The 13802-nt window shown below is 42.2% G+C and overlaps 1 protein-coding gene across 1 annotated transcript in view; it reads right to left on the reverse strand.

Moving 5' to 3' along the window:
- The window catches only part of syt3 (synaptotagmin III), a 41544-nt gene extending 31166 nt beyond the window's left edge, over nt 1-10378 (reverse strand). Inside the window, exons 1-2 of the mRNA XM_080905608.1 lie at nt 10146-10378; nt 1982-2289 (exon numbers count right to left, since the gene is read on the reverse strand). The gene's annotated coding sequence lies outside the window, so the exon portion shown is untranslated. The remainder of the gene's footprint in view (nt 1-1981; nt 2290-10145) is intronic.
- Nucleotides 10379-13802: the final 3424 nt, after the last annotated feature.

Here is a 13802-nt window from a genome sequence, read left to right on the forward strand (position 1 = left end):
GAGAGAAAGTGGAGACCTGAGATGTGAGGACATAAAAGGAGACAAATCAAGTTTCTGGCAGACTGGTCACCTTAGCCATTAAGTGTGAACATGAATGCCAGAACCATCAGCAACTCCCTGATAGATGGTTGGCTCTATAATATTGCTTTAGCATACACTATGAAGACTGATTAGAGAAAACTGAAGAAAGGGTGAGAAAATTTGATCTTGTTGAGGGCAAAACTAAAATTTCTGATGTGTGATTAAGTATTTAGTTGCTGGTCGTGCTGATGAGGACTGTTGATGATTTTTTTTCATCTGGTAGACAAAACTTGCACACAAAAATGTAACATTTACATGTGTGGACTTTCTTGAACGCTCCTACAGGCAGGACACATTGCTCAAATTTCATCCTCCCACCTCCTCTAAGCACATGGCAGCAGAAGGCTCTTGGGCAAATAAAGGCACCACAAGGTTAAATGACATGTTAAATGACATGTTAATGTATATGCAACTATATTAATGAATTAAACTCTTAAGTCAACCCTAAGTTTAACCTTGTGTTTCTATTACACCGGTTTCAAAAAAGTTGGGATGGCATGTAAAATGTAAATAAAAGCATTATGATGCAATTATTGTCAACGTCAAACCAAAAGGATGCTGCTGGAGGAACATTTAGCAACTAATTAGGTTAATTAGCAACAGATGAGAAACATGACTGGGCATAAAAAGAGCATCTAAGAGAGCTAGAGTGTCTCAAAAGTAAAGATGGACAGAAGCTCACCAGTTTGTAAAAAACCTGGATCTACAATTGTAGAACAACCTCAGAATGATATTTCTCAATGTAAGATTGTGAAGACTTTGACAATGCCATCACCTACAGTATACAATATCATCAAAAGATTCAGTGTGCAAAGGGATGCCCGTGACTTTCGGAGCCTCAAGTGGCACTGCATTCAAAACAGGTATGATCCTGTCGTGGAAATCCCTGTCTGCTAACACAAGTTACTGAGTGATTCACAACTGGAGGTTAAAGCTCCATCATGTACTGAAGATCACCCCCGTCTTCACTGGAAGCTTATTTGAGATGGACTGAGGAAACTGGAAAACTCTTCTGTGGTCAGACAAATCAAAATTTTCAATTCTTAGTGGAAAACACAGACATTGCGTCTTCCAGACAGAAGGGCAGAGGGACCATGTGGCTTGTTTTCGGTGCTCAATTCAAAAACCTGCATCTCTGATGTATGATGGTGCATTAATGCCTATGGAACTGGCAGCCTGCACATCTGAAAAGACACAGTGTTATCAATGTTAACAAGGGAGTTCTTCATCCCCACTGTCGTCAAGTGTGTGCTCTTTCACGTTGAGATGACTATAGCAAAATTAAAACTAATCAATTTACAGTAAGTTTAAGCCTCAACGCACCTTGACGTGACTGTTGTTGTGATCTGGTGCAATATAAATAAAATAAAAACTGATTAAGATTAGACAGTGGATGGATGGCTGTGCATTTACACACCACTTGGTGAAATGAAGAAATTAAATTATGAGCAACAATATACAGCTAAAACTGTGTATTTTATAGAGAACTAAATAGAGCGAGTTTTATTTCCTATCCCTTAAACAGGAGCCTTTGAATAATGCCGGATCCTTCACTCAATATGGTGCGCCCTTAATTGCACAGGGCCTTGCTGTCAATTATCTCCTGGGGAAACCGTGATTAGTTTGTTGTCGAAAACTGACCAGTGGGTCAGTCATTTTGGAAACGTATGTCATGTTTCAAACTAAAACACTTTTTACTGTAATTACAGAGTAATTCAGATAATTGTGAGCTCTCTTCCAGTGAGTCTCTAAAAGATAAATATACTGAAACCACAAACACTTTAAGAGAGTGCGCCTGGTTTCTGGCTTTTTTTTCTTTTCTTTCATAGATTAAAAATTGTGTACCAAAAGTCAAACTGAAAGAAAAATCTAAATTAAAGATATTACTTATGTGTTTTACCTTTATTGAACTCAGCTCTTCAGGTTGTGGGCCATGTTGCAAGCCCGTGTGGAGACACTACGTGTGAAATTTTCTTTGCAAACAGTTTTGGCTGAGGAGCGTGGAGTTATGCCTGCAGTGCATGCATAACCTTTATCTTGTTATTTTCCTAATGTTTCCAAGATCAGAAATGGGAGCCTGTTGTGCTGAGCTCTTAGTCATCTAGCTCCAGCAGGAATTGGTGGAATGCATCGGGATCCTTGGCCTTGCCAGCACATCAGCGTGGACTGGATGTCACTGTCAGTCGTGGAGATCTTTTTCAACAGAACCTGGAAGAACATTAGGAATCAATCAATCAGTAAGGTGAATGAAGACAACAGGGGACTCAAAAATCCCACAAACATCAGATTGAGATATAATTAGATGCATTAAGTCTGACTCTCTTAAGTGTTTGCTCATGAGCCTTTCATTCAAAGGAAACAGGCCTTCTTTAGCATGCTGCCTTTAATTCCGATCTCATTCTGTCAAAATAAAAACAGGTCAGTGCCCAAACTCCAGTTTCTCACAGTGTCTGAGTCTCCAGGGACTCTGACCAAAGAACGTGTGCAAACTTGTGTCTGATATTACAGATTTGCTCCAAAAACCACCAGTATTGAACATGTCCTGGCCAAAAACCTTATCTTGTACAAGTGGTGTGGTCAGAAAATAAATCACTGGCAAAACAATGTTCGTGGTGAGAGGTCAGCTCACTTTTCCACTGAGCTGTTTTGTCCTTGCAAAGCAGCGGCCCTATTTCTCAAGCAAGGTACCTCGTCAGACAGGGGAAGGACTATTGATCATTTGATGTATGTTGTTCTGTGAAATGTCAGCGTCAGTCTTTGTGCACTGAGTGGCACCTCCCTAGCAAAGTGCTCCTTATGTGTCCATCTGTCTCCCAGCCTTCCATCAATCACTGCATTAGGCAAAGACATATTTCACTCCGAACAAGATCAGAAACAAGAAATGCTTCCAAACCCTTTCAAGTTTTCTGTCCCTCTGCTTGAAGACAGAAACACACTTCCCCTGTCTTGTTTGCTCTCAGTCACATAATGAAAGTCGGTCAGTCTATACACTAAAAAAAATTAATCTTAGGAAAAGAAGAGGAACAGGGTTAAATTAGTATCATGAACTATAACATTGTAACTGTATCTTGACTAAACCCCAATATCTTATTTTGTTAATTTTTTCCTCTTAAAGAAAACCGGTCATGGTTTTCTTCACTATTACTTGAGGCGCTCAGTTTCTGACACTTCTCTTCTTCTTCTTTTTTTAGGCGTCACCACAATGAATCATCTGCTTCCATCTCACCCTAATCCTGCCATTCTCCTTTGTCACATCAACCCTCTGCATTTCCTTCTTCATCACATCCACAAGCCTCTTCCTCTTTTTCGCCTGCCTGGCATCTCTCTATTCAGCATCCTTTGTCCACTATCTCTTCTGTGCACATGTCCAAACCATCTCAGCCTTCCCTCTCTAACTTTGTCTCCAAAGCGCTCGACATAATCTTTCCCTCTGACATAGTCATTTCTAATCCTGTCCTTTCTGGTCACTTCCAGTGAAATCTTAGCATGTTCAACTCTGCAACCTACATCTCTGCCTCCTGTCTTTTTGTCTCACTAACATCTTGTAAACCTTCCCTTTCACTCTTGCTGCTATACTTCTGTCACAAATCACCCCCCTGATACTCGTCTTCACCCACTGCACCCTGCCAGCGCTCTCTTCTTTGCCTCTTCTGTGTATAAACTAAATGAGAGTGGATATTTTCAATATGGCCATCGTAGGCACATGGCCTTTGCTATGGGGAGAGAAGCCCCCAAATCACCCACTTTTCAAATCTTCTGTTTGCGAGAGACAGCCACTCAGGAGTAAGATGGCTTATAAGAAAGTTGCCTTTATGGGGGAGGAGCTTGAGGAGTGAGTCATGCAAAGCTACTCTAGTACAGCCAAAATACAGTTGTGGAGTTAGAAATGAGCAAATAGGTGCCCTGTCGAAGTGATCAATTTATTTAAGCCCAGCTAATCTGTTCAAGTGCAGGCTTTTCAGGCCGCAAACACAATGCTGTTCAAGTTTCTCTGTTCAGTACAATCACAAAGCTGGAGGAGATGGAGATATTTTACCCCATCTGGAATCTTTCTTTCAACAGCAAAAAAGCATCATAGCTTTTTGAGAAGCTGTGTCGGGCAGTTTGTAGCAGGAAAAATGATGCACGTTAGTTACACTTTTATGCATTATAAAAGGAAATCATAGCACTCAAAGAATCCCAAGCAGAAATCTAAAGTAGAAATCAGTAAAGGAAAAGATGCTGCTGCCCCCTCAGAACCAGTCAACAGCTAAACTGGGGGAAAAAATGAACCAGCTGTGTCGTTGTTGTGACATATTTGCACTGTAGAGGTTCATGACTATCTCAGATTTGTGTTATCGGATTATCTAATCATTATATCAGTATGTGGTTAATTAGTAAATGTGTAGGAAAGTGTAATTTCTGGGGGTTTTTTTGCTACCTACATCCAAAATGTGAATTAGCATTAGAATTTATTTAGCGTACCCAAAGAATGAACACTGATGCTGTTGACTTTAGTACTCTGGATTGAGCCCTTAATAAATTAGACCTTTGAGCCTTTGCATGTAATTTGTATATTCCAGTTAAAGTTAGTTAGGCCCTCATCCTGACTAACCCTGCCTTTACTACCCATTCCCCTCTTAGTCCTGTCACTTTGATGTCTGCGATGAGGTCCCGACACCAGGTCTTTTGTGGCGGTGCGCTTTTTCATTTTCATTTTGTGTTCAGGTCCATTATTGATGTTGGTTGCTGGCTTTTTAAGGATCTCTTCTTGCTTGGGACGTTGCTCTGTCTGCCTTGTTTTGCCATCAGACGGAGAGGATTTGTCGCAGGGACTGGCTCAGAAAGTTTGGACTTTGACCGTGGCAGTCTTTATAGTTCTCCATGTCTCTGCTGCGAGTTGAACAAACATAGCTTAGTGTGTATTGGATGATCTCCCTGGAGCTCAAGGCTTTTCTCATCTGGGTAAACCCAGTATTACAGCAAAACGTGTAATAGCTACGCCGGTCCAGTGTGTCTATTTCACGCTTTGATTCTAAAAAGCGTGAAAAAGATTTGCATGCAGAAGTTGCAGGAAGTTGCAGTAACAGCAAAGGGAGATATTTCGCTATGTCCTCGTGCTGGTAATAAAACTTTTGTATACATGTCCACTTCATGTTTTGGAGAGGCAAAGCATGAAATACACACAGCGGACTTGTGTGTCTATTACAAGTTTTGGTGTGATATCGGGTTGTCTGGTTAAATGTTCCCCAGGCCTTGCTGATATCTCAATAACCATCAACATTAATATCGAGCCTCTCTCGAGGCATTGCCAGAATGGCTGCCGAGTGGCAAGATGTGCTTCTAGAAGGACTTTATACTAAGCTCAGTAGACATCTGGATACATTATACCAACACCTGCTTTTTTTCTATAGTCTGCAGTTTCCTGTTAATATTGTAGCCTTTCTGGGGGGCATTTGGGAATTTGCAGTGGCAAAGATTGTGGATGGATGTGGATATTTACAGTTTACTTGCCCAGGTTGAGTTATATTTACTTTCATGTTAGATTAGAGAGGCTGTGACACCTTGAGTGCAGTGGGTTGCTGGATTGATCTCAATCCCAGTGTCAGCATGGACTCGTGTGATCAAAGGGATGGTGCTCTTATCATTAAAAGAGCTGGGAAGTAATTCCATGCCATGATCTCTGTCAACAGTGACTCACTGCTCTTCAAAAGTCAAAAAGTAATGAGAAGTTATCCCATTTGAATTTCACTAATTATCTTCATTAATTTGAAAAGATAATTAGATGCATGTTACTGCCAAAAACCGTGTTACTACCAGCATCGAATTTCACTTGTTTTAATTAAAAATAGACAATTGAAACTTTTAAAGTTAAGTAGATATCGCTTTTAAAAAATGACCAGATGAATATGAAAATTTGATTTTACTTGCAAATATGTTTTTTTCCATGCAAGAAAGCTGATTGTGCACGCACTGTTTTGTTAGATTTATGCTGATAATGCAAGCAAGATTGTTTTATCAGTGCAGGAAACTCAGTTAATGCAGATTCCATTTATCTTTCCATCTCACCGCAACCTATTACAGAAATTAATCCAAAATTGGCAAATCAAAAAGCAACACAAGCCCTCCTCCAACAACCCCACCCTTACTCTCGCCCATTAAGATAGCAAATCTGTCTGAGTGACTTAAAACCTGGGATATCGCAATCTGAGAAATGGCTGTCTGGCACAAAACTGTACGCCTCAAATGCCAGTGAAAGCATCAAGAGGGAGAGGCAAAAAAGAAATGGAGGAGACAGACAGAAAGAACGATTGTATAGCAAGAGACAGTGGAATAGGGAGACGGCGAGAGAGGGATAAGAGAGATGCTGACATTAAATTGGAGGCGAGACAGATAAAGAGGGAGGGGAAAAAATTGGAGCAGAGAAGGGCAGGGAAAAAAAACAGGAAGCTGGCGGCGAGGGTGACACAGCAACAATGGTAATCAAGGTTTTGGGCGATGCAATTTACTACAAGCAAAATATTTACAGAAGATGGTTATTCGCCGATGAATATGCCTTTAGAAACATGGTGATGGAGAATTCAACTGAGATAGCAGCATGCCCAGAAATGCGCCCTACTACTTTACTGTACAGAGCAACACTAAGCCTCCCACAGACGCTCCATTGACTGCTGTTCTGCCTGGGATCAATACACACAGGGAACGAATACGCCACAACACAGACCAGTCGACCAGTAAGGTCACTGTCCGACTGGGCAGAGGAGACAGGACGCAGCGCAAGGTCACAGCGTAATCACTCCACGGAGAAAAAAAAGCAATCAGTCTTGCCAAATCACGTTAACGGGAAGGAGATGGGAGCTGGATGAGATGAAGCAAGCCAATCAGATCATGAGCTAAATCTGTCCAGGAAAAAAGGGCCAGTCGCACCAGACACCGGTTAGTAGCTTTAATGGATGTAAACCCAAATTCAGGGCTGTATCAGTACGAAAGAGACTGCAAGTTCAAAGCTACACAGGTGTCCTTCACCAAGATGCCAAACCCCTGGCTGCCCCCTCCCGTTAATCACTTAGGATAAATTACTCATTTTTAAAGGCTCATTGCAGCCTTTACATCCTCATTGTGACTTACAGGTGATAAAGCAGATGAGGCATTTATATTTGCATCCCCTTTTAATGAAGGGATTTCTTACATTTGCACAGTAAGGACAGATTTGGGGGCTCCTCTCAGGTGCATAAAATATCCAAACTATAAAGAGAAACCACATCCAAAGTCTGAGTAAAAGCACCAAAAAAACAAACCAACCCAGCACTACTCCCATTTCATATGGCTGGGGCATAGTGTAATAAATATTTATCTAATATTGAATGCACTCTCTCTATATTTTTCTCTTTTTCTTGTTTTTTTTGGGGGGGGGGGGATTGGATTTCTTATTTTTTAGCGCAGCACCTCCCTCACACAAGAATTACAGTGGTTTTTCCTCCCTCGCTCAGAAATTCCACCGACAGCTGCTACAAACAAATCAGAAATCCTTGAGTGTGGCGAATGTGAATTTGATAAAAACCCAGGGGGCAGGTTTTTCAGTAACAAGGATCATGTTGGAGAGCGGGAGTGAAAGCTGAAATCTGTATGTGGAATCTGCCTCTGAAGGAAGAATCACACACCTCAGCCGGGTTCGGGAATTACAGTGATAAGACATGTGAGTCGCTGCTGTCTGCTGAATAAGAAGCAGAAGACATTCAGATGCTTACCACAAACCTGTGATCTTTTGCAACCCAATATGGTCATTTAGCATAATAATATATTTGTCTGTGTGCTGAATGAAATACATCACATGTGGGTCTTCTACAATTTTCGTTTTTCCAGTTCAAAGGCACCTGGATCGATATCATCAGCAGTGGAAACAGCAGTTGTAGTATTACCTTGAGTTTTTGGTTGTTTTTTTTTCTGGAATTTAATTTCTCAGTTCACCCCACAGTCTGAGGCGGTGTAAGATCATAAAACCCTCTTTTCCTCCTATTCAGCTCCTTTCTCTCTTAAGGTTGGTCTAAACAGAATTACTGTTTATTGCTAAAATGTCAAACTATTTTCATGGAGGTAAAACTGAACACCTTCATAATTGCAAAACTGAGACCAGTCAGAGCCTTTTTATGTCAGAACATAATGCTTCTGTAGACAAAGGAGACTAATCCATTGGTTATACCTAATAGGATGTTTCAGGCGGATCTCATTGAACGTGCTTTCAAGTCTTTCTATCTGCTGCCACGCGCCTTCTTTTGTTTTCATCTGTACCTGGAAGTCATCTCTAATTGAACCTCTCGTTTTTGCCTGAAAGGTTTTGTTTTTGTTTTGAAAGTCTGCTAATTCGGTTAAGTGTTTAAGTGAATTTCACACTTCTGATGTTTTGGCAGTTTTCACATTAACTTTTTTTTCTCTCATTTCAAGTCAGCCGTACTCCGTAGACTGGCATCTTGGCCCCGTGACCCTATCCTCTCTATTCTGGACTTTGATGCTATCAGCTGCGCTCTACCCTGCTGGGCTGTATCATGTTTTATACCACCTCAAATCGATGTACTCTTGTATCCTCAGATCATTCCCTATTCGTCAGGAGTATGCCTGATGCACTGAGGTCATGACCTCTCTCCAGTGCCGGCATATCCTCCTTTCTGTTTTGCATCACTTCCTTTTGAGGCCACAGCGATGTCTGCCTGAGACAATGCTATCATCGCTCCTCTTTGCTCACTCGGCTGTGACGGATTGATGCACAAGGGTAAACAGATAGGGCTACTACAACACATCTTTTTGGTTACTCCAGTGGAGCGGTTTCACGGGGACAGACTTGGCGCTGTATGAGGCCGAGATTGAGCATGGGGATATTAATGTCTATTGACTAGAGGTAATAGCTTTGCTCAGCCTCAGCCTCGAGGTTGTTCCAATTTAGCCAGTCCTATAATAGCTCCTGGACACCCTCTCAGCAAATAAATAACATGAGGTGGGTGAGTGTTAATATCAGCTAAAGACCATATATCTCAATAAACATTCAACCAAACACCCCTTCGCTTTCAAAAAGGCAGTGTCTCCTTTCATCCCCACTTATTTCTATCCTCCATTCACACAAATCAGGGTTTCTGTTGAGGTTTTCACAGCTTTCTGCCACTCTGGGCCTGTTGGAGCTGCAAGTGTTTAAATTATCTATAACATGGGACAGGAAATAGAGAGCAAGTGGCCAGCCAGGAACCGTGGGATACTGGTACTGTTCTTCCTGTCTCTTGCACAGCCCGTGGAGCTGCAGAGCGGGACCTATTTACAGACAGGGAGTGTAATCACACACACACACACACACACACACACACACACACACACACACACACACACACACACACACACACACACACAGACAGACAGACAACGGGCCGCCTTCACTTCATTTTTCACCTAGCACCATGTAAGAGTGGTGAGTCAGTGTGTCTCAGCGGCTGTTTTTTTCTCTCCTTTTTTTGACCATTTGCATAAATATGGTTCTCTGTGGTGGGAAGGAAACTGTGTCTTTGATGGTGGTGAGGGGGAGTGGGGTAGGCTGGTTGGGGTGTGGGTGTGGGTGGAAGGGGGATTACGCACGTCTTACGCACGTCAACCTGTCTTGTGTGTTTTCTGCGTGCTCGCGCGCGCACCCCTCTGTCTGTTCGCCTCATACCTCATGTCGTTCTCGTGGAAAAAAAAAAGTTTAATCACTGTCGTCTGTGAGGATAGCTGCCATTAATACACTTGTGACACTGGTATCTGTCATATGGGCTAGACCAGCCTCCGTTACCTTATAGACTGCCTCCACACAGCATGCATCCCACTATAGGCTCGAATATGCAATGGCAGAATGCAATACAGAAGAGCCAGAGTGATGCACAAATAATCTACATTAAATATTCATGGAAAACAGACACATGCTGCGAGATTTAGGGCACATTCAGCAGAGCACGGTGCGGGATGCAGGATCAAAGGAGATATGACGCGAATAAAGCATACATCGCGGATATCACAGACCCGCATGCATGCTGCCTGAAAGGGGGCAACAAAAGGGAAGGTCTCCCTACCTTGGTGTTGCAGAAAGCAGTGTCCTCCTATCTGACCAATTTCCGAATTACGAGATTCTCCGCTGTTCTAGTCAGATGCGACGCCTGTAAAGGGGCATTCCGCCCTCTTTCGCTCTGTCCACCCCTCCTCTCTCTCGCTCTCTCTCTCTCACTCTCTTTTCCTCTCCAAGACGGCACCGAGCAGTAAGCCGCGCAACCGGGATGGCAGACTAAGAGAGAGAAATGAACAATATGATATATCTCCCCTCCCCTCTTTTCCCTCCCGTTTCCTGTGTTCTTCTCTTATATTTTCCCCCTCCTTGTGTTTTTTCCTCCTCTCTATTTCACTATCCCCTCCCTCTCACTCTCTCTCTCTTTCTCTCTGCTGCTTGCTCGCTCCCTCTCCTTTTTTTCCTCACTGTGCTCTGAATACTAATACTCTGTCTCTTCTCTCTCTCTGCCTGTACAGACCAGCCAGTGCTAAAGACATACTGATGTATGTGGGGCGTGTAGAGGAAAGAGAGAGAGAAGTGGCCTGTGGGTACCGGAGTGTGTGTGTGTATTGGTGGGAAGCAGGGATGGAGGGGGTCTATAAATGGTGTGGAGGGTACTGGCCTCTCTGAGCCTGCAGGGTACATGGAAGCACCCAGGATCTTGTTTGGGCTTATTAGAGCTATGATTAGATAATGATACTCCCGCAGATGCCCCTGGAGAGGTGATGTAGTGCTGGTGGTGAGTGGGTTGGGGGCCACATAAAATGTTGCCGTTTTTTTATGGCAACATCAGTGGGATGAGAGGAAGAAACGGTGGGAGTAGAGGTGGGGATAGGGTAGTGTGAAGAGGAGGTGTTGCTAGGATGTCAGGTGGTGGAGAGCAGAGATGGGATAGAGGGTCAATGTTGTTCGGCTCTGAGCCAAAAAAAGGGACCTGGCTGGTGTGTGTGTGTTATGTGTGTGCAGCATGAGAAGAGCAGTTGAAGTATACAGAGGACATGATCTAGTTAGAATGAGACATAGGCTTATTGGAGTCATGATTAGATTATGATATTCCTGCAGGCCTCGTATATGCACATAAAAATATTTCTCTGTTTTATGATAACATCACGAGCAGGATAATGAGGACTCACCACGGTCAGCCGGGAACAGGTTTAGGCATTGTACGAGAGGGGTTGCTTTTAAAGTGGTGTCTCCCAGGGTGCCTTCAGGGGCCCTTGACATATTCCCAGAGTGGTCGACCCAACAAAATGAGAAAAGCTGTAATTCAGTTATAATTGAATTTGCACATCAAGCAGCGAGAGGACGTAATAGGGAAGTAGTTTTGATAACCAGATGTCACATTCTGTATCGTATCGCTTCCATCAACAAAAATCAAATCTATCTGAAAAACAATAATTGGAAAGTAGTGTGTAAACCCCTAGATTAGGGTTTCTTCTCTTCTTCCTGTTGAGATGGTGCTAACTTTAACAGTTATGTAAGGCAAGTCAACCCTCTGCCCCTCAAGATGTTCACAGCATATGGGCCTGCTGCCGTGTTAAATGAACATGGCGAACAGCGCGCACTTTTGTACTTGTTCTCCATGTGTGTTTTTCAGACCATATCGCCAGTCATTACTGTCTCCGCACTGTGCATGGTATCTGTTGGTTTTTTCTGTATTCTTCCAGTCACTGCGGATGTTTCTCATTAAAATCTTGCCTATAGTTTAACTTCACAGCATAATTAGTAACCGCTAATATTTATAGTTAGCAGGAAGCCTGCGCATTAATCTTTTTCAGTCCAAAAAGAAAGGCCTCCTACTGTGAGTTCTGTTGTCGGGACAGAAGCAAGCATCTTCATATTTAAAGACGGCACACTGATGAATTAATCATTCTCCCAGAGTGTGTCCAAACAACACCTAATGGGCCACACAGCACAAGCGAACATCTAGGCCTTGTTAGAAACTTGGGTATGGAAATTCTACATGCATTTGGCTCAAAAACTATTCTAAATGCAAGCTCTTAAAAAAATAAAAATAGCACAGATCAAACTGTTATTTATTCATAAAAATGCTAATCACGGACTTCAGATGGGTCTAAGAGGGAGATAGAAGGGGAAGGGGTGGCAGTGATGGTGGGGGTGTTATTTGAATTAGGCTGGCTTAAGTGAATCCAAATTTGATCTTGGGCTTTTTATTTTGCTAATGGGGAGCAAAGATCAAGACATAGATTTGGAAAAAAACATTTGGAATCCACGTCTATAAAAAAAAAATCACATTAATTCAGGACTAATGCTCCTGCAGAACGTTTAGTGATCACAATGGCAAAACAATAAAATCCCATAACTCAACATGATCTTACAACTTATCCAAACGGACAAAGTGATATTATTTCACAGACCACATTTATTCCCAGCACAATTTTTAATAACTTGTCACGCTGACAAAAATAATAAAACCCTGACAGCATTTATGTATTCCGAGAAGATTAAGCAGGAATGTTCTCAGAGTTAGGCGGGAAATAATATTAAAAAGAGTATTTGCCACACATAGTTTAACAAATTAACACCTTATAATTATATTACACTGTGTTCATCATCCTTCTGGAAGCAGTGATGAAAAAAGATGGACAGATGATGGAAAAATAGCTGTGTTTGGAACCCTGCAGCGGGCGATGATTGACTGATAAATGAGAGTAAACAGTGACCTCTGTTAACTGTCAAAGCAGAGCACAGAGAGAGGCTGAGACGCACAACAGAAGAGGACAGGAACACATAGAGGGGGAAACAGGACAAAAACAGAGGAGAGGCGAGAGAGAGTGAAAGTTAAACAACAAATGGATTGAGAGCTCAGCTGGAGGCAGCTGCCACTGTCAGACCAGAAATCTTGTTCCCCCTAAAACGAGTGCTGGCATTATAATATCGCTCTTATGTGGAACAAATTATCCACTCCTCCATGTGCACACAAAACACTCTAAGGCACTCGATTCACACATGCACACTCCAAGGCACTTAGCGTGCATGTATGTAATAGCACGTGCACACGTACTAAAGAAAGTAGACCGAGAAAAGGCTGGAGGGGAGAAGAGCCATGAAGAGATTAAGAGTGACTAAAACCGTTGGTGTCAACTCAATGGTGCGAAATGTGTCTGAGTCCAAATTCAAATATGTTTTAAGACTAACGTAAATAACAAAGCTGCAAAAAGTGTTAGAGTTTGATTTCCAAACCTAAAAGAAAATAAGGGTAAATGGATTGTTGAGGAATAGTGTGGACGAATAGTTTATGACGCTGGCTATGTACAAAATACTTCTCAAGTCTTTAGTCTGCAGAAATTTTGTTGATACAAGCAGGTTTGGCAGTTTCCTGTGATAAATGATATTAGATGTTTTGCTGTATCTTAACTGGTAGTGAGGGATGTTACAGTCTATGGAGCTCATGCCGTTATTAATTAAGGATCTCACGCAGCTCCTGAAGTGCAATCGTGGGATTGCAGGTTCAATTTTTAGGCCTTAGGGTTTAGTATACAAGAGTATACTAAACTTCTCACTTGTCTTAGAAATATAAGCAACAGTAAACAATTCTTGTGCTTCTTCCTCAGACTAGGGAATGCCCATTTCAGACATATATCTTGTAGCTTCAGCAACAGTAACACTAAGCGCCTTTGGTTTCAGATTTCATCCTGAAGACAGTGTTTCACTCTGTGCTTGG

Source organism: Rhamphochromis sp. 'chilingali' (genome assembly GCF_963969265.1).
Source record: "Rhamphochromis sp. 'chilingali' genome assembly, chromosome: 15".
NCBI classification, from domain to species: domain Eukaryota; kingdom Metazoa; phylum Chordata; class Actinopteri; order Cichliformes; family Cichlidae; genus Rhamphochromis; species Rhamphochromis sp. 'chilingali'.